This window comes from Neodiprion pinetum, chromosome 2 (assembly GCF_021155775.2).
Source record: "Neodiprion pinetum isolate iyNeoPine1 chromosome 2, iyNeoPine1.2, whole genome shotgun sequence".
NCBI classification, from domain to species: domain Eukaryota; kingdom Metazoa; phylum Arthropoda; class Insecta; order Hymenoptera; family Diprionidae; genus Neodiprion; species Neodiprion pinetum.
The window spans coordinates 26388945-26407956 of NC_060233.1; the positions used below are offsets into that span (position 1 = coordinate 26388945).

Sequence of the window (19012 nt, forward strand, 5' to 3'; positions counted from 1 at the left end):
GGCATATAACTTTTGATACAGTATCAAAATCAGATATCTTAGTTGCAAGATACAGAATCGAAATGCGTTCAAAGAAAAAAGGTCCACCTCTAGATTTAATTCAATTCTGAAAGCGTCAAGCTCACAAGGTTACACCGTAGTTTTTCTGGCCTTGAAAAAAATTTCGGTTCATATTTGATTCATCCGAATAATCATCCAAAACAACAATTTTTTGACAATGATTGAAAAAATTCAGAACTTTTTCAGTGCCTCAGACAGACGGTTTTTTTACTCGATATTCGCATAGTTGGTAATTGAGAGGAAAGAGGGAAAAATTGATTAAAATAAACTATCTCAGTAGAGAATATAATGGGAATAAATGTTATACCTGGTGAAATTTACACATACAAATTAGTATAAATTACAATTATCATGATTAAAATGTGGTATAATGATTTCCGTTAGCGGCAGCTAGAATTGTTCAATGTTAATGGAATATTTCTAGGCGTTTATTTATCCTGGTTGATAAAATTTTGTATTGGTTTCTATATTTATTATTCAAAGGTAGGAAACAACTTTTGTGTAAATTGGATTATTTTGATAATTCAACGGGCAAAATATTATTTCATTTCGTAAATGCGATCATTTTTGAAAAACTTTGCAAGTAGTCGAGTTAGTGAAGACTCTGACTAAATTAAGTGCTTATATATATATGTACACAATCTATGACTAATATTTTGCTTCGACGCGACAGAGTATAACAACAATAAATCAATACCAAAAGTTGGTTCACCGTGGGTTGAAAATAAAACCAACTTTTCATCATTTTTTTGTGTTATTCGTTATTTGTATTTCATGTATTTTTTCAATTTTTCTCTCGTTTGACTTTGTTTTATTTTCATCCTGTCATTTCAAAGGCTACTTGGCTCACTTGATACAGGTTCAAATGGGGCGACAGAGTCCCTATATACATCGCAAAATGTAGGCCCATGTCGGCAGCGGCGGCCGAGCAGAGCTGTGAAACAATGCCCGATATAAAAGAAACAAAAGCTTTAACCAACACTTGACGAAGTTACGAATGTATTCGTCAGAAAAAAAAAACTATAATAATATCAACAATAGCAGCAAAAATAAAAGTATAATTATTTTGTGCAAATCAAAACAGAAAATAGAAACACAAAAGAACCCTCGAATGACGACACGGCGCTCGAACGAACACATAAAATGTAATGCCAATAAGAGCTGCTGATTGATAATTGCGTCGAGTATAATTCCCGCTGCCCGGAGAGGTGAATTGACTCAAAGACAAATAAACAGTTTTTTTTTTTTTGATCGGCCAACCATTCGCGAGTAACATTATCACGTAGTAGCAGTCGAAGGAATTTTCATTTTTTATGTATAAATAAATATACAAAATGAATATTTTTTCCATTGCTTGGTTGGCAAGAAAGAGACTCGGAGGGCGAGTGGGATCTGGGACTTGAGATAAAATGGGTTCATTCGTCGTCGTCTTATTCACTGACATCGATTTTTTCTACCCTTTTCGCCCCGCGTTTTTCTTTTTCATTCTCTGTTATTTTCTCGGCTTAAGAGTGAAAGAAAAAATCTTTTGCTTCGAAAAAGATTAAAACTGAGATAATCCAGCCGTCTGTGCCACATCTTATCAAATAAAATCTCATGCATTACAAAACAATTTGAATCAAATATCATAGACGCACATGTATTCGCTGTTAATGTCCGTAAGTATTGCCATAAATTGGTAAGATTAGTTGATTCGTGAGATTTGTAAAGAATAAAAAAATCGCAGCGAGCACTTGTAGCGCTAGAAAAACACGCTTGGTATACAATATTCATACCGAGTGGTAGCGGTTGAATTTAACAATTCAGTCCGTTTACCCTTAATTGAAGAACTACTCTTTCCAATTGTGATAAAAAATGAGAAGATTTAAAGACTGAGCGTTGACCGGAATTAAAAATTTCTCTCAGTGTACACTTCCTTTATACGATACCGACATATCGCGGTAAAACTTGACCCGGGCAGAGAAGTGTATGTTTATAAAATGATCGATACGAATGTTGGTAAGTTCTTGAGAGCTTGCCAAACAAATGGCGTTGGTAGAACGTACGGCGTGCATTTCATGCAGGGTATTAAATTCAGCCCGTTATTCGATATGCGCGTATAGGTGGCACAACGCCGGGTTGGCATACCCTCAGGCTTGGGACCGGCCGACCACTCACCTACATTTTTGAGTATCAAACCCCACCGACGCGAGCTGCCTACCCCTGCCCTCCGGGGGAATTTTGCCAAGCGATATAGAATCCCAGCCGAGTGACGCGTGCCCTATCATATTCCCCGGTGTAAAAACGCTCGGCTATTTATGTCGGCTGACGTAACGACCATCCAATGCACCACGCCCCCATTATGCGATACCCACCCTTTCTACCCAGCCCTGCGTCGTCGCACGCGCCGCTTGTTCATCCCAGCTATACCGCGAAATTTACCTCAGATTTCAGATACCAAAATGAATAATACCAACGCTTCGCTTCACCCGTTGGGGTCCCGCGCTTTACCTTCTTTAGGGATTGGCAATTTTCTGGTTTCAACGTGAGAACAAAATTGATTAGGTATACCAGTTTCGAGTCGGTACACTGAGAAAAATTTCATTTGTCACGGTAGCTAGAAAATATTGAGTAAAACAGGTATCGTTGAAAAAACTGTTTGAATATTGTTGGAATTACGAAAAACGAGGTACGCGTAACCATTTTGCACTATCGTCGATACTTTTTTGGTAATTGCAACGCAAAATCAGTTTCTTCGATTTACTCTACTTTTTTAGTTAAATAAGGCTTTAACGTCAATTTATCGTTGGACAAGCATTAAATTTTCGCAACAGTTACAAGAAAATATAGTAAAAGTGAATATTAGGCTTTCTGGCAACAGCTACAAAACCAATTTTCACTTTGCACCTGGAACTATATTTTTCGATTGTGGTAAAAATTGAAAATAGTCAAGGACTGAGCGAAAACCGGTAGGTACTAAAAATTTCTCTCCGGGTAGAATCTTGAAGCTAGTCGAAGGACGGTCGCTCCACCTTTATGTCAGTGTTCCAACTTTTTTCCCAATTCTTTATGTCCAGAAAAAAAAAACCATTTTTTCTTGATGCTCGTATAAGAGCATTTTAATCAGGTCAGATAAATATATCAATCATGTATACATAGTAGTGATAACGATAACTTTGCGTACGGGCAGAGAAGATAGATCGCTATTTATTTTTCAAAAACTCGCAAGCCCGACAACGACACTAAAATCTACAATCCGTGGCTATACTGAATTCGGTCAATTGTGCAAACCTGAGGTTCGAGCAAACCTGAAATTAGGTTGCAGCGCGGACTAATTTGAGGCGCGTCAGCAAACGCGGCAAAACAATAAAGCTTATATAGTGGAGTGATCCTGGCTCGGTGCGCCGACATATATTCTTCCAACAACCCACCACCGCCAGGACGACACGAGTTGGAAACGTCCGTCGGCCGGTATTTTGGTAGTTTAATAACAGTAGAGGAGGAGCAGAGAGAAAGAGGCACCTGCGGCTAATTTCTAACAATAACCTGAGTTTAATAACCGCCATGAGGGAAGAATTCGTGTACCAGGAGAAACCCGCTGACAACTAGTTCCTAGGTAGGCTCAATGTTGAGTTAAGAACGTAGGATTTCGCTGCTGGTTACGAATATTTCGAGATCGTAGTCATCTGTCGGTAATCAGATGAGGGTAAAACGGAAAAAGTCGAGTATTACAAATTAATCTTTAGACCGTATGGTCCTAGAGCATTGTGAGGAGTAAAAACGCATATGCATGTTACCAAGTGGGTCTATCACGTAACCTGCAGACGCTGCGTCTTAATGCTGTTACACTTTCTACGTGAGTTTGCTTTTCTCTCTTTGCTCTCATTCTTTCCCAGAATGAAATCTTCAGCTACTGGATTACATGAAATTAGATTAGATGGCCGTAGTACCTGAACATGAGCTGAGAGGAAATTGAATCATACAAGTATTACTTGAAGCGTAGAGATCAAGAACTAATTCTCTTATTCCAAGACAATGTTAAACTCGTGAAAATCGGATGGCTGAATATCGATTCGACGATTGTCCAATGGGTCAACTAAGTTTACAGTAATTTCAACTTGAGACGCAAAATTACAATCGCTAAGATGCGTTGTCGGGGGAATAATTGCCAGCCTCGATGAGCCAGCCGAAAGTGATATTTTGGAGTTATCAAGTAGAGTGTTAAATTTTAACAGATACTCTTGACTCGAAACATGAGTATTTTCACCGAAACGGTATTTCTCTTTCATTTTAGCATCAATGACTTTGTCACGATTCCTGTTGGAAGAGAAGGCTTCCTGCATCATACGAAGGGGACGTATTACGAACACGCACGGGAGGCAGTGTCGACGAAGCATCCGGGTTACGAGGTTTTTGAGGTAGCCGGTTGACGACATTGTCCACTAAACCGCGTGACCACCGTAGCCAGAGGCTCAATATTGGATGCAGTGAGGCCGGTGTACCGGTTGCTGCAGGTGAACGGGGATGAATGGGGACGGATATGGTTGGAGAGAAGCGAGGTACGAGGAGGCAGAGAATCGCGTCACTAGCCACCCGAGCTTTAATGACTTTAATCATCTCCCAATGACGTGTATGTTCGATGCGATCGCGTATACCTCACGCTGATGAATAACACCGCGAAACATCGAACTGCATCCTACCACGTTATATACGTGCCTACACGGGTGCTGATTAGTAGTTAACTTCGCAGTGTATGAAACGAAGAGAAGGTCGCGCGTAGTGGAAAGTAGAATCAATTGCATGATTTTTGATATTTTACCGATTTATCGGACGACTAGTGCGAAAAAATTACTATGTGGAATAATATTTGAAACGAAATTGAAGGCGTTCAGTGTACCCTGTGGTGTTTCAATTATCACAACGTTCGAGTGCCAGTGATGCAAGTAGCTTTTATCCAATCAATTTAGAAAAATTGTAACGTCTATCAAGGAACTGTCTTCGTTGGAGTGCGTCTTAATCAATCTTAATTTGATTAAGGTGTCATTTATCTGCACCCTGACTTTGTTTGCAGATATTGGGAGATGTAGAGTTTTCTTTTCAACCGTGGCTCCACTTGAATTAAGTCAGTCCGAAGTCTTGTCCGAATTACACCATCGATCGCTACAAAATGAATAAATGAAAGATGAAACACATTTACCGAACGTAACGAAATAACAGGAAAATCCACTTTATCGAGCTTTTTATCTTCCTTTTTTAGGTGACTGAGAGGAGGGAGGGCGCGGTGGACAGCCAAGGTGGCAAAGAGGGTCAAAACATAGACGGCATAATTGTATCTTGTTATCGCAATGCGAGGCTTATTGGACTGCGATAAGCTGAGAGCTGGGAAGCGGATCGAGGACAATGAAATACTCGACGGTAGGAAATTGAGCGGGAAAGCTGACCTCTTGAGAAAACCCCAATATACCGGCTACTGTGTATCATACTGAATAGGAGAAAATTGGCGGGGAACGGTTTCAGAACTGCCCAATTGATTTAACAACGCGATTTATTCAGTTACAAAGTTCTGAACTCTGTCCTCCGGCCAATGCTACAATCCTTACGCCCCGGAACACTAACAAGTATCAACTTTGTCACTGCTTGCGGAACATACACACAGACTGTGTTGCAGGGTATAGTTCAAAAACGCTCTCCACACTTACGCCTATTTACCAAGTCGAATCAAAAGGCCGTTCGATCGTTTGAAACGGAGCTTGATTGAAAAATATTCAAAACGAAAAAATATGCATCATAAGCCGAGTTTGGTAGCTGAAACTTGTGATGACCGGCATGCATGAGAATCCGAAAAAGCACGCAGTTGGAAGCTTAACCCACTAAGTTTTACTAATTTTTTTCAGCACTGAGAGAAATTATTAGTTCCGATTGCCGCTCGGTCCTTAACTATATTCATTTTGTACCACAATCGAAAAATATAGTTCTAGGGACAAAATGAAAATTAGTTTTTTAGCTGTTACCAGAAAGTCTAGTATCCGTTACTATTCTTTCTCATTACGATCACTGTTGCTATATTTTCTTGTTACGGTTGTAAAAATTTAATGCTTGTGCAACAATAAATTGACGTTGAGGCCTTGTTTAACTAAAAAACTAGAATAAAACAAACAAACTGATTTTGCGTTGCAATTACCAAAAAAGGATCGACGATAGCGCAAAATGGTTACGCGTACCACGTTTTTCGTAATTCCAACAATATTCAAACAGTTTTTTTTAACGATACCCGTTTTACTGAATTTTTATAGTTATTATAACAAATGAAATGTTTCTCAGTGAGTATGTACCAATAACCCCTATGCTGCACACCTCTTATGCATAACATTGGTCACACACCAGGTTCATCGGAGACCCCACATCAAAAACCATTGCGTAGAAACGAAGATATGTATTCAAACAACTTGAAAAAAATCTGGGATACTCTTTAACTGTTATATTTTAAGGCAAATGAATTATCTTTAGCAAAATGAAATTTTGAGTAAAAAAAAAAAAACAACATTCATGCAACGACAAAACACCGGAAAATTGATCTCATTCTACTCAATAAATCACAACTCATTGAATTTTCAATATTTTTAACTAAAAATTTATACAGATATATATTTAAGGAAAAAAACATGTACATACATACTACGGAATGAAGATAAGAATTTTTGGAAAAAGAATAAAATCAACGTTTCTTACGATATTTCATTATTTACCTCGGATCAAATCAGATTATTTTGGATGTTGTTCGTATGAAATTTACAGTTAACATCTCATGGGATTATTTTGTCCCGGTGTGAACCTTAAGGAATAATCGTACAAAGCTGCACCTTTGCATGATACATTACACTTTAGAATTTGAACCATACTGAAATATAAAGCAAATTTCAAAGGGGGTTGGCAACACAATGGAAAAAGTACGCAGGCGCAGCGATGTCGAAAATATACCCTGGGGACGATCAAGCGGGAGCGGATGAGGCAGAAAGGTGTAGATCCCGGGCAGGTTGTTCAGCGTATCCGCGTCCAAGTCCCCGACTCTCGTCCCCGCACCGCCAAGAGCCATGAGCCAAGAGGCATGAGCCAAGAGCCAAGAGACAAGAGCCGGTAAAACCATGAAGCGAAAGAAAGGCCGGACCTCAGCTCGTCGGTCTGCGATGCCTCCTCACCTAGTGTAGTTAATTAAAGGATGCCCGGGAGACAGTGACGGGACAACGCCATGCGGAAGAATATTTCTAAAGCTTCCTACATTTCACGAAAGGGCTTAATTTTGCCTCAATTCCAGCTGCCATTTGGCAATGGAAATCCCAATTACATTGAACAACGTATAATTTACGATATTTATAACGATATCCGTTGGGAAAAGAATTTTGCAAATCAACCGAGTAGTCTTCAAGTTTTTGGCGAACATCCGTGTAAATAAAAAAATTTTACGTAGTAATAAAAACTACGATCCTAAATGACAAGGAAAGTGTTCTCGAATTTGATGTTGGATTGATTCTAGTGTTGTTCAGATTCAGCTTCAGGGATCGGGATGAAACGATGTGCAGGCGTTTTTTTTTAGAATGTCTACAACGGAACAGTGCACAGTTCATTAAAATAAAGTAAGTAGTTTTCGTTCCAAGTCGAAATAAAGCCAGACACTTTAAAATTTTATCATCAGTCAGGGTGGCCGCAAGTTTTTGCGAAAAAAAATTCCATGACATTTCCAGGTTATCCAGAATCTAAGGCCCAGTTTTCCCTGACATTTCCCCGGTTCTAGTAAATTATCAAAACCTGAATTGTTCAGCTTATTAACTTTGTTCGGTTCAAATTAAATTCAAATTGAAGAAAAATATAATGTACAAGACAGTCGGTTTAAGCCAATTTGTTTTCTCTATGAAGTAAACTTGTTACCTCAAAAAATCATTTCCATTTCCCATGACGGAAAACTGATATTTTTAGTTTTTTACATGAACAAATTAAAAATCCCTTGACAGTTCCAGGTTTTCCATGACCCCTTTTATATACCCTGAAATTTTCAGGTTTTCAAGTTTTTCCAGGTGCGGTACCGCTCTGTCAGTAATATATATTTTTTTCAAAATTTTCCGAAACAACACGTTACTTTTATGATTAAGAAGAATGTCTTGTGAAAGGAGAATATGTGTATAAGTTTTCGTCAGCAAAAATGTCATGTTTTATCGAATTTTTATTCTAAATGAATAAGGTATCCTCGAATAAAGTTGAAATGATCGAAGAAGAGAAGCGCGCATATAAGGAAACTCTCGGAGCATTCTAATATTAGAATATTTATTACACGCGTTTCTTATCTCGGAAATTCGTTAAAGCTACATCTATAAGTCAGAATATTATAATAACATGCTAAAATATACAGTGCTTGAAGCTTTGAGAGAGTGCATATTTTTACCCTTCGTTTCATATGGACCATTTTATGAGGCAATGAAATATGAAACTTGAGGAATCAAGATCCAAAGTTATATAACATATTTCCTGAATTGATTGAAAAGAAGTTCGTAGCTGCATTACCTTTGGCTAAATTGGATACATACGGTAGTGACAAATTTCTCAAAAAAAGAAAGTAAAAAAATAGAAAGTCGTAACCAGGTCTGCTACCAATACAATAATTATCTACCACTCACAAAGTGAAGCAACATTACGGTACAAATATTAGCAGCTACTCAGGTTAAAAATTTCTAAATTTAAACAACAAGAAATGTCGGTGAGTTAGTTTTACTTGTATCGATGACACCGTGCACCCAAGTTAGCACACAGTTAAGAAAACGCATTCAACTTATGCGATGAAATTGTATATAATACAAAAAGAAGTGCTGAGTTTACAAAATTTGGTGTTATATTTATGTGTACATATATGTGAAGGGAGTGACGAGGTAAATGAATAAGAGAAGAATGAGAAGGACGATCGAACGTTGAAAAAAAAAAAACAAAAAACAAAACCACGGAAAGCCGCGAAGAAAGAGAATAAAAAAAAAAATAATGAGAGATAGCGGGAAAGTAAAAATGAAAAAGGTGTCGGATGTGAACAAATTTCCCCGGGATGAACGCGCGGTGAGAGGCAAACACTAGAGAATTTCTTAAAACACTTGTTAGCTTCATAATTTCACGGTTGACCTAGATATAAAGCGAGACTCGTCCGTTGTTGTTCCTAAGGCGAGAATGAAGCTTTTCTCTTCGGCACACATGCCTTCGTACCTATCCTAGCCAACTACTTCCCCTTCACCCACACCGATGTGTATACGACTCATTCTCGACGGGCTGCACCGTCGTCTACAGGCTGCACTGTCTAGCGGTTTAATTAAGGGCAACTAGAGCTTCGCGGCAGGGAATCGAGTTTCACTTGTACGTATAACCGGAAACGCAAGCAAAACCCTATACATAGGGTATTCCACGACAATTTAATACAGCCTTTTACTTTAAATGCATCATTTTCGATACGTTTTTTTACGACGTTGTTTCGAATAACTCAAACAGGCGGATTCACGGTTGTTACCTCAAACGTCATTCGTTTGTCAATTTTTCAAACCGACAATCGATCATACTGATGTTCCTCATTAAATCACCGAGGGCGTGGGTTTTATGGAATTAAAAAAATTGAAAGATTGAGATTAGAAGTCGATGAATAAGTATCGAAAAAAAAATGTAAGTGATACAGGAAAGGGAAAATGGATTAAAGAGAGGTGATCAAACTTAGTCGTGGTCGAATTTGACTAGAATGTACGGTATAATTTACTATTCTCAGTCTCGCATCATCAAATAACTTCCCGTGGATATTCCCACTCGGCTTTCTCCAGTCCATTTAATTATTTTTTTTTTTTTTGTGTGTGTGTGTTTTTGGTTTTTTTTTTTTTTTTTTGGCGACATCAGAAACCATTTTCTAAATCTACTTTGCATAAAGATCGAGGGATCTTTTCCACATAGAAAAAGAATTTTAGGGAATAGAAATTCAGACTAAGTGTGTATGTAAAGTTTTTCTCGACCTATCCTTATACGTTTACGAAGTTTTTTTGAACTACTGAATTCGTGTTAGAAAGAATGGAAAAAAAAAGTTTCGACAAATTTTGAATTCGCTAATGTATTCTTGTCACGTACGAAAGAATGAGTCTGAATAATGTTTGAATCGACTACTAGAATATGAATATAGAACCCTTTTAAATTAAACGAGAACTACCAGTACATAAATATTGCTGGAGGAGTAAATTTAAAAAAAAAAGATTTACGAAAACTCACGTGTTCATTTTTAAGGTTCAACCTGCAAACTTTCACAGTATTTCGAACTGGCAGTGAAAATACCAAGCATTCTACACTCGCATAATACAATCTGAGCCGAACTTTTTCGACTTTTCGACCCATGCCGTAAATTGACAAACCACTTGACTGCCCTTACTCAAAGTTATGCGGGTACGTGTAGTTTATGTTGTTTAGACTAGCATATTATTCACAAAAAACTAGACTCGTGTCCCCGATTTCATATATGCAAAATCAAGGCACCGCCCAAAAGGGTCACCTCATTTTCGTCGCATCAATATCGTTGCTTTTTATTTTACTTTGAATTTCGCAAGTCTCCCTTTGTATCATCTTCAACTTAACTGAACTGTTTCATAATCCAATTCACACACCAGTAACTTTTACATAATTGTCAAAATCAATATTTCCCAACATTTATCGGCGGTAGATTTAGATAACGCCACCAAGTATATGTCATAAAATGTTCGTTGAACTTCGCTATCTTTCCCTCTTTCTCTCACAGTTTATTCTATATCTTTATATATATATATATATATATATATATATATATGTATGTATATATGTATCGTCACACACAGCGTGCCTCTTGGCGATATGCAGGTTCTCGTTGGTCGGCTACAGTCAACGGAATGATATTTCGTACCGAGAGAATGATGAAGGCGAAACAGCGTTAGCGAAAGTGGATTGACCGTAAAACGAGAATAACGGGCGTTAGTTTCGAGTTTATTTCATTTGTACTTCATTCGACGAACGAATCGCGTTTCTTTGCCGGGATTGAAAGACGGATAGAAGGAGCAAAAAAAAAAAAAAAAGAAAGAGGAAAGGGGGAAGGAGAAGGAACCACCGATTTCCTGCAGCTATCTCTCGAATACTCTTCGATTCATTGTCTTTTTTTGTCTTTTTCCTTCTTATTTTCTCTTCTTAAGACACAATCTAGCTATTGGCAAGGGATAAAATTCTATTCTCCGACCTCGTTTTTTCGCTCTTCGTTGTCGTTGTCATCCTCGTCGTTTTACTCTTCCTTGGAACCGGATCCAATTGACATATGTACATACACGCGATATTCGATCACAAATAAATCGCGAACTCTCTCCTAATCTGTCCACCTTATATAAGTACTCGTTCTACCCTCCTTGTTCGTCACGATTCACCGTATTTTCAGCATACGCTGCTCGCTGCATTTCTAACGAAACGCTGTAATACCTCCAAGGTACCCAATAAAATTCCAGATATCCACCTGGTACTCAGAGCCATAAAATCACACTGACGTATCTTCCGGACATTTGTAATCCAGAATCATGTGCACAATAAACGATGTTGAAGCCGCATCTCACTGACGGTATCACGTCTGGTTGGCAACACTTAATTGTACAATATTCAAGCATGGAAGCTAATCCGTGCAATGAATAGGTTATCAATTTCAAACAGCGGATATCAAGGTTAGACTTTTTTTCCTTCAGTTTACGAATTATTCTGGATCTTCTATTTTACCTTAACAAGGAATTATTCGAACTGCATTACCGGCGGAATCAACATCGTAATAATATAATGAAGAGCCACAGTTGATTTTTTTTTTTTTTTTTTTTTGCGTTCCTGTTTATGTATCGAAAAACGGACATGATAGTCGGAACGTTCAGACTATTTTGCAAAAGGAAACATGTTAGGTCAAATTCTTCTTCTGACGACAGTATCTTGGAAATTTTTTTAAAAAGACTCAATTCCCAAAAATGAAAGAATTAATCAACGAATTCCTTATTAACAACAAAGCTTGAAAGTCTAAAAACTGGGGAATTTCCATACCTAATACATACAATAACATATCCAAATCGCAGCAAAATCAAACTTTCGGGAGCTGATCGTTGACCGATAATTAGTGGACTGGTCTACATACGAGGCCTCGATTTTTTACTGTTTTACGAAGACAATTTTTTCAAATTTTGCATCCGACTAAGTATCTGTGCAGAAAAGCCATATACACCGACGTGTGTCACTTATTTTAAAAAATCTTGACCTTTGTCTCAACATCTTTTTTAGAATCACGTACATAATTTGAAATTTCCGACATTTTAGATATTAAAAATAATCTAATTCAAATTTTTCAGCAAACAAGTGAGTTTTTGCACCATTTTGATCGAGCCAAAAACTGAATTTTGAAGTTGTAGAGTGATTAGCGAAATGATTGATGCCGATAATTATGGTTAACGGTAACAAGAAATTAATAGATGCTTTATTGAAACAGAGAACAAACGAGGTACCGAATTTACACGATTGATTGATGAGGGTACAGAAGGCAAAAGAATGAAGCTAGCTACTTGATGCGTATGTTACGAGAGCGCAACGAAGACTACTGAAAAAATATGAAAAAGTGTAGGCTCGCCCCCGACTCGAGGCTAATGTAAGGATCACGTCGCGCCATAAATGCCAGATGTAGGGAAATTCCAAGCGCGGTCAAACCCTTGACTCTCAGCTAGCGAGGCAAAGCCTGGACACTTGAAAGTTGTAAAAGACGTTCTGCAGAAAACGAAAAAATTAAGTAATGTTCTAAGAATTTTTTCGCCATCTTTGCTGGTGGCGAATGGCCGCCAGATGAATACGAAGAAAATTTATTTCTAACGAGAATAGCAAAAAAAAAAACTAAGAATCAGAGAAAAAGCTTTACGCGAACGTTGATTATGTGACTTAGAAAAATCGATCACCAAACAAAAACCTTGCTGTTTTTGGCTTGGTACGACGGCATGTTTCTGAATAACTGCCATATCTAGATCTCAAATTCACCGCTGAAACCTCGTTACACTGAGAGAAATTTTTAGTTCCGGTTACCGGTCAGTCCTTAAATATTTTCATTTTTTACCACAATCGAAAAATATAGTTCTAGGTAGAAAATGAAAATTAGTTTTCTAGCTGTTACCGGAAAGTCTAGTGTCCGTTACTATTCTTTCTCATTACGTTCACTGTTGGTACATTTTCTTGTAACTGTTGCGAAAATTCAATGCTCGCGCAACAATAAATTGACGTTAAAGCTTTGTTTAACTAAAAAAGTAGAGTAAACCTCACAAACTGATTTTGCGTTGCAATTACCAAAATACGATCGACGATAGCGCAAAATGGTTACGCGTACCTCGATTTTCGTAATTCCAACAATAGCCAAACAGTTTTTTAACGACACCTGTTTTACTGAATTTTTCCAGTTACTGTAACATATGAAATTTTTCTCAGTGTAGTGTGAAGTATTTGTTCTTGATTAGAACGATTTAAATTGATAAAAAATAAAAGGAACTCCACTTTCGACGGGAAGAAAAGGTTCTGCGTCATGCCTGCACAAAACAGTCTGTTTAAATAAATAATTACGTTCACTGACTCTGGCAGGTTGAACTACCGTCACTGCATTGTCACACACTTGGGATAGAATAGAAACACCGAAGCTGCATTCTATCACTTATCGGGGACTCGGGTAGATTATCTACGGTAGCTGCATCCCTTTACATCACTGGGCAACAGAGTGCCAAGCCTGTCGTGCCTAAACCGCAGAGTACGAGTTTTTCTAACTACAAACCAGGACGTGAGCCGTGGTTGTCCATCACACTCGGCATCCCCAAACAAACGTCATCGGACACGGATCACTCACGATCAGTGCTGTAGGCATTTATCTGTTTCACCGTTGATGTAACTGCTTGATCCTACTCGAACTTTATGGAAATAATCAAAGTTGTAGCGAGATAAGAGAAATAATTATTTGGTTAACGCTGAATTTTAATCAAACAGTTTGAATCCTAGCCCTCTGACTTCAAGCAATTTTACACACAAGATTATGCAAGAGAAATGATAGTAGCTGAATTTAAAATCTATCGACTAAGCTAACCTACGTTTCACGCTTATCGTTCACTCTGTTTAAGCTACGAGATTTCTATACTTTACAATTTTACCGAGTACAAAGATTCCGCTGATTCATCGCTTCGCGATTCTGACTAAAATTCATTTCAATGCAAGGTATGCGATATTTTCTAAGTGAGATTAATGAAGGAGAATCCAAATTATCGAACTGCCTCTCGATTAGTACAATCGATTATCAAAGTTAGTTGAGTGAGCGCTTTGCTGCACATTAAGAATGGCCAAACATAGACGATTTTTGATTGAATCGATTATTTTTTTCTCGATTAATCGAGTATAACAGATCATTTTTCAAACTCGATTAATCAACCGACTCGATTATCTTTCATCAATTACTATAATTGTCTTACTTACTAAGTACTTACTGTGACTATAAACCATCAAAAAACTTTTCCGCTATTAAGACTACATATCGAAATTTACCAAATTTTGGTTACACGTGCATGATTTCGAGAAAAAAAAATCGCAATAATCGATCAATCAATTAATTTTCACCGATTCAATCGAATCGTGTTCGATTATTTCTTTTTTTTTTTTTAAGTTTCATTTCTTTACTTGGAGTTTCGCCATAAAATAATTCGGAATTAGGCGCTTTCGGAACTTTTCAAATTCTAAACTTCGATCCCGCCCCTTTTGAACTCGATTAATCGATGAACTGATTATTTATAGCTTAGTGACCATCGTTACTACGCTGCTGAGCACTGGTCAGTCCGTGAATCTATACCGAAAATCCAGTTCGATCTGGTTTCATCGCTGCGCCGCCGCTGCTAACGTCGACGAAGGAAAAGGATTATCTCCTGGTAAGGCTGGGTTCGTCCGTCGCTTCGAGCCGAGCTTTGGTGATTACTTCCCTGTGTTGGTGCTGGCTATTTGTACATGTGCCAAGCTGTATAGCTGGACACGTTACAGTACATTAAGATGCAAATTTGATTTTCTGATAAAGATTAAAATATCACAGTCGCATACCAATTATTCAAAGATTCCGGACTAATCTCACTTTTAACCATCACCACAGTATTTATTACGATAGAAACGATACCTCTTTTACTGAATTTTTCTAGTTACTATGACAAATGAAATTTTTCCCAGTGCAGGCATCCGAAGGATTCGCATCTGTGATATCAGGTGTATAATAACATGCCGCGCCCCATTTCATGCTGCGGAATAAAATACAAAATGGCGATCAATGAGCTACGAATCACACGGTTAAAAATGGAATTCAATTAAGAGTGACGTAACAAGCGGCACAACCGTGGCACACAGTGTCGGTGTTCTCTGGTCTTTGATTAAAAATGCATAGGTCGAGCCAAGCCCGAAAAAGGTGAGTTGAGTTTTATCTCTGGCCCCAATTTAAGCGGCAACGGTTTGCCTCGAGAGCCGGTTACAAGATGACGGGTGAACAGGCCTATATTGCAGCCATAAGACGAGGGGATAAAGGATTTCGTTAGATCCATTCTGGAGACCCTCGGGTCGATCAGGGCCAACGGAATCTAGTTTAAATCTGAATTCAGATCCGGCTACGCGACGTTAGAAGCTGAAAGCAAACCGGAAGAGACGGACACGGACCTTGATAAGAATTTCTTAACCAGGAATGAATGAACGAGCTATCGAGAGTCAGGATCACCGTACAACCGGATGTCCCCGGCTGCAGTGAGCTGCTTTTCCACCGGGGGGTGAACCACCGTGTGTGCAAATTCAACGCGAATCCATCATTCGATTCGATTCGTTCTTCGAATGTACACACAGACGTACGTGTCCAAAATGACGCGTAAGCCCGCACTGTTCACCCTCAGGACAGGCGGCAGAAGCGAGGCAAGGCAACCCCAGCATGACATCTGTCAATCCCCTGGTTTTGGATTAGTACGAATACCTCCGCTCTGCACTGTATGTGAGGCCTGGCACACACTGAGAAAAATTTCATTTTTAATAGTAACTAAAAAAATTCGGTAAGACAGGTATCGTTAAAAAAACTGTTTGAATATTGTTGGAATTACGAAAAACGAGGTGCGCCTAACTATTTTGCGCTATTGTCGATCCTTTTTTAGTTAAATAAGGCCTTAACGTCAATTTATTCTTGCACAAGCATTACATTTTCGCAACAGTTACAAGAAAATATAGCAACAGTGATCGTGATGAGAAAGAATAGTAACGGATACTAGACTTTCTGGTAACACCTGGAAAACTAATTTTCATTTTTTACCTAGAACTAAATTTTTCAATTGTGGTAAAAAATCAAGATAGTTAAGGACTGAGCGATAACCGGAACTAAAAATTTCTCTTACTGCAGTCGGAGGAAAGAGTTTGTTACAATAAATGGACGTTATATTCTTACGGGAATGTCGAATTGTTGCTCCGTAAGATAAGCCTGCGGGTACAATTATTTGATGAGACTCATCGTTTGCAGTTCACAGAGAAATATAAAATCTCCTTTCGGAGAAATCTTGACGTTCTATGGAATTGGAGGTATTTATAAGATATTTCAAAAGAATTACTTCGCGTTGTGAATTTACGAACATGAGAAGTGTATTCTACTCTACATTATTTTACATACCACGATCCAACTTTGAATTTGGTTCATCACAACATTCTTCTCATGCTATCAAAGAGACGAATCAGTTTGTGATTGTAACAAGTCAAAATATACATGCAATTATTGTACCAGGAGCATAAAATGTACGGTATACACTGTTAAAAATTTCTGTATGGAACTTCCGACACTGTATTGTAAGTTTTACTCGGATATGGAAGAGTGAATTCACCATACATTTACTGTCTATTAAACTTACAAATATAATAAAATAACTACACAACTGAGTGAATTCAAATTACTTTGTTATATGTTTCCCATAAAGCTTCGTAAAATCAAAAATTCTCACAGTAAACTTGTGACAAATACACAGTAATTTATCTAGCTGCACCAAATTTGTAAATTTGTAACCTAATTTGGTAAATTGACAACTCTTTTGCACAGTAAATGTGTAGTAAATTGACAATCAGTTTTAAAAGTGTGTTTAATAAACAGAAGCGTTTAACAGTGTCTCTTTCATGTTACTATTCGGTACGCCTAACCTAACTTTGCGCTACCATTCAAATCTATGAAAGGCAGATTTTCACATCAAATTCTCATGCTAGAATACTTGATAATGATTTAACGAGAGTGGCGCGCATTAACAAGTATCTTTGAACCTCTAATATGAGAAATTCAACAACTTCAACTGCAACATATAAAATCTCCATATGTCCTCAGTTAGTGGCTCACATCTTAGATTACCCCAAATAACTGAGAATCAATAAATAAATCCGTAAGCAGCCTCGTGTCGTTAGTCAGATTTTATTTAACTCCTTGTCTTCAGTTTCGGCATGTTCGTGATTGAAATATGCTCTTTCTGTCTGCCGAACATAAATCACGATTGGGAATTCGTAATTTTCTGTTAACACAGTATACCTACATCAACTTATGTAAGATTCTGCTTTTTTCCAATATATTATCTGTCTTTCTTACGACACAGAGAATCAGACCTTCTGAATTCGAAGCGTAGTGTAGACTTGAGGACTGTCATGTTTGCGACGACGGAAATACATTCACTGTCAGTCAAAGAAAAAACGCCGGCAACAAGTTCCAAAGAAGATAATCCGATTTGTTATCGTCTACAGTACTGGAGTGCTAAATTTGTAGTTGAATAAAATACAGTTGGTTTTGGAAAAACTATATCAAAGTCTAATATATGAAAATATATCGACGTTTCCGATTTCGTCCAATTTCGCATGGAATCGTACACGAAACCAAAATTAATTATTTCCAAACCAATTATCCACGTATGTTCAACAATTCTGAAATATTTGAAACGTGAATTCTGCCAATATTGCAAGTTCGTTCACTGTGGTGATTATACGCCTGGATAGACGTCTAATTGCAGTGACTAACCGATCCTGAACGATTGTCAAATTATACCATAACCGAAAAAGGTACAAGGTACAATAAGCGTCAGTTAGTCGATTCGATTGAAGTCAATCTATAGTTATCACGGCACATGCAAAATATGAGAATATAAATATTGATTAGACTTGCTTTTTCGACTTTCTTCGCCACGAACATCGGGGTTGAACTGCATCCAATCGGTTGCGTACGTGGAGTTTTTGGCCATAATAAAAGAACTCCTAGTCAACGATTGTCTTACGCGCGACTCCAACTGGTTGCGAATCACGAATTCATGTAAGATTTATATCGCATCAACGTCGATGAAGACTGAGATGAAAGCAAGTAACATTCTCAAAATAACCGAAATGCGTACAGGTCAAGTGTCACTGTCAAATAGGTCAAAAAAATATGATAATTAACTGCAGCGATATGGTATCGCGCGGTTCGAAAAATAATGAGCAATAATGTGAATAAAAACACTGTGATAAAAAAATTTTCTCACAAAACCTCAATTAAAACACTTTTTTTCATCTGAGAACATCATTACTTTCAGTAGATACTGAAACAGAGCTTGGGCGACATCTGATAACCGAATTTGGTGTCGGTTTAGTCGATTGCGAACCGTACGTAGCCTCAAAATACCTTCCCTTCCTCGCGAAAAAAGTATGCATTCGTACCAGTGGCCCTATCGATGGTAATCTTTTCAATGGTTGATAAGATAAAGGATGTAGCATCTTCTTTCGGTCAACAATACGAAGTTGAAGCACCGTAGATATATTACCGATTGAGCTAAAGCACAGTTGGTAAGGTAGAGGGGATGAATCTCGTGAAAATGCCTACACGCCTCAAGATGCCTCAGGAATGCCGACAGTCGCG

The 19012-nt window shown here is 38.0% G+C and overlaps 1 protein-coding gene and 1 long non-coding RNA gene across 8 annotated transcripts in view; one reads left to right on the plus strand and one right to left on the minus strand.

Annotated features, from left to right (window-relative positions):
- The window catches only part of LOC124213104 (uncharacterized), an 84302-nt gene extending 66780 nt beyond the window's left edge, over positions 1-17522 (plus strand). The window contains exons 3-5 of the long non-coding RNA XR_011176300.1: positions 4334-4598; positions 5297-5454; positions 14887-17522. This is a non-coding gene — a long non-coding RNA (uncharacterized lncRNA). The remainder of the gene's footprint in view (positions 1-4333; positions 4599-5296; positions 5455-14886) is intronic.
- Lar (tyrosine-protein phosphatase Lar) overlaps positions 1-19012 on the minus strand; it is a 464266-nt gene that overhangs the window by 290123 nt on the left and 155131 nt on the right. The window lies entirely within an intron of this gene.